The following is a 3,498-nucleotide window of genomic DNA, read 5'->3' on the forward strand; positions in this document are numbered from 1 at the left end:
CGACTTCGTGAGGTTCTTCGCTTGGGGTGATTGCTAGAGAGATTGATCAGCAACCTGGATCGGAGCAGTGTTGCGGAACGAACGTGTTATTTACTTAAATAGTACGAGAATTGTGGATCAATCTGAAAAATCTCTATTCCCCCCCACACACTACTCCTTTCCCCTACCGAGTGAGTCACGCCTACCCCGAAAGGAAAATGGCTTAATGGTGTAATAATAATAATAATAATAATATAAGCTCGGTGATCCGTTCAAATTGCTTGTCCCTATTACATTCACGCGCGATTCCTGTTAACCGACCTAAAATAGCTATAATAAAGGCAGATTCACACGCTGGCGTAATATACTATACGTTGCCGCGTTAACTATGTCCTGAATAAAGTCGCGAACATACATATTTCTTCCATCGTAAACAGAAATGTGGCTGAACGCTTTTTGAATTGCCAGCGTATCTGCGATTGATTGCGCCATCCCCATCGCAACATTATCTTAATTAAAGGCTGCACTTCGTCGGGAGTTACGTACGCTTGGTTGAAAATCTAATGAAACTTAAGGAATAGTCTCGACGAAAAGTTACGCGCACATTGCCCTTGCGAAAAGATGTGGAATGAATTATCATACCAGTAGTTCTCCTATTAAAATATGGGACCTTGGGCTCGTGACACAGAGGAGGCATTTTGGGCTTGTTAATTTTTCTTAATTTTATAATAATTATCATACATTCAAGTTGAGATAACAAGTTTAAAAAGGGCGCTCAGTTGTTGAAAATGATAATGGCCATCGCGCGACGCACTCACTTCGTCTCCCCTCTGACCCTTTCTGACCAACGCAGTCATCCGCCAACAGCACGCGTCAGTCTGTGTTTTTAGTGCTCAAACTCAAAGTTTTCCTCGCTTTACCTCCGTGTTTTATTATAATATAGTTAATGTGAAGTGCTTGCCGATGTTTACGCTTCGGTTTTTTTTCTTGATACCAGTTCCTTGGATCAACGCAGTTTTGACGTCAATTGCGCTCAAACATAGCCTTATTTTTTTCTTTTAATATCGCGCTTTTTTACTTTCAGCAAATCTACTCAATCAAATAATAAAAGCGATCATCTTGATTATTACTATGAGCACGCGTGTGGGACAATCCACGCGCGTGCGAGTTAATAAGCCATCATCGTGCGCGCACATTGTTATCTGGGTAACAAACATGAACTCGATTTATTGCTACATGGGGAAGGACTTTTCTTTCTCAGTGCTTATGTTCGTAACACATTGACGAAAGCTTGCATAGCGGAAAAATAAGACACGTAATGCGCGGATAGCGCATCAGAAAATGATGCTTTGGAGTAAAAATATTCGGAAATAGGACACTAAGTACAGTCAGGTGCTCTGTTACTCTCACCTGAGCATCAATCACACTCAGTCACTGACTATAAGCAGATCCATTTTTTTGTCACATATTTTCTTTTGGAAAAGCAGTTATTGAAAAAAGGATACAGACTGGACGAACACCTCACTAAACTAAAGCTAGATGCCAACTGAGGCGTCGCTTTGGATAAATGTCGTGGCAGACCATTAGAAAATATTTGTACTAAATAACCAGGATATAATAAACTCATGAACATGGCAGACTTGTAAAAAGTGCAATGAGACCAGTTATATTATCTCTTAGGCCACAAGGCACCCGGTAATCAGCGTTGAATAGAGAAAAATTAATATTTTCAGATTTCAGCGTAAAAGTCAAGATTATTCTATTCTTTTGAATGCGCGATTTTTCCATCTGTCTAAAATATCATTAGAAGAATAGGATATCTCAGAAACTTATTTATTTCTATTTCCATAGCGGCCGCCGCATAGGTTCCTATTCCCCAAAAGAGAACGTGATTTCAATATATTTAATTCCTTGTAATTGCACCGACAGATTACCTCACAGAGATGTGTTCTGTTCACCAAGTGTTCAATTTTTGAGAAAATTTAATTCCTTCATGTGAAATAAAAGTTTTGAATATTCAGTTTTAATCAATTCAAGTCCGCATCTCTAGAGTTAACATTATTTTGATTCACACATTTAAATAGATTTCTTTGATGCATTTTTAAGGCGTTTAAATAAATTATTAAAATATAAATATAAATTTGAATATTTTTCGAATTTACTAGTGATAAAAAGATTTAATAATGAAAAATAGGTTAAATAAATGCTTTCGTTAAATTTTACTAAGTCGATTGAGAGGAATAGGATTTGCAATTTTTCTGTTCCCGTTGGGGGATTTTTAGATGAAGGCAAAATCGCGTATTCATAGGAATACAAATTTTAAATTTTTCTGAATTAAACGCTTATACGCTTATTACCGGGCAGATTGTACAACTTGAAATACAGTAGAACCTCGATTATCCGAGGTCATGTGGGGAGGAGATATCTCGGATAAGCGAAAACTCGGATAATACGGAAGAAGTACAAAATTCAGAAGAGTGATCTATTTGTGATAGATTTCAAATAGAAAAATAAATATAAACATTAAGTAAATGAAAGTAAATAACTTACAGTTCACTCTGTCAAATAGGGTCTGGTACCTGATACTGCGGGAATATTTCACCATGGGAAAGGAGAAAAGTACCATGCGGAATAGGCAAAGCAACAATTTTATAAAAGATAAATTATACTATGCAAGATATACTTGTTACCTGCATTGACGGGAAATAGTTACCAATTACATGAATTTTCTGACATTTTTTTCCGTTTCTATTGCTATTTTTTCCGAGATTTTATGCATCATGCGAATAATACGTTACACTCTATCTACCTAATAAAAATAACTTAGTACTGATAGAGAAAAGTATGTTGTTACATGTTAAGAAATAATAGATTTCTTGTAATGAAGTATAATTCTACATAGAATCTTCTACCATGTTTAAAAACAAATTATATTCACCATGTGAGACTAGCGTCTTCCACTATTTGAAAAATATTTTCCACTATGGAATTAATATTTTGTAGTCATTTTCATGTGCATTTTACATTTTCAAATAGTAGGTCCTTCTTTTTACCATGTAGCACTGTAAAAACTACAACGTTCTTAAAAAAATAGTAAAAAGCAGAGGAAAATCCTTTTAAAATCTTCAACAATATAGTACAATTAAATCATAAGGCACTTTAGTAACTACAACTTTCTCATCTTCTCATTTTTATTTCTTGTTTTTATAGTCTATTCGCGTGGTAAATGAGATTCAGCAATTTAAGAAGGTGGCAGGTTATCCAATCAAAATAGAAGCTTAAAAGATTCAAATAATGCTACTCGCTGCATCAAAGAATCTTGCACGGTTATTCTCTAGCTACTAAGTAAATAATTACACCATTAAGCCATTTCCCTTTCGGGGTAGGCGTGACTCACTCGGCAGGGGAAAGGAGTAATGTGTGGAAGGGATAGAGATTTTTCAGACTGATCCAGAATTCTCGTGCTATTTAAGTAAATAACACGTTCGTTCCGCAACACTGCTCCGACCCAGGTTGCTG

The sequence above is a fragment of the Belonocnema kinseyi genome, chromosome 1, assembly GCF_010883055.1.
Source record: "Belonocnema kinseyi isolate 2016_QV_RU_SX_M_011 chromosome 1, B_treatae_v1, whole genome shotgun sequence".
Classification (NCBI taxonomy): domain Eukaryota; kingdom Metazoa; phylum Arthropoda; class Insecta; order Hymenoptera; family Cynipidae; genus Belonocnema; species Belonocnema kinseyi.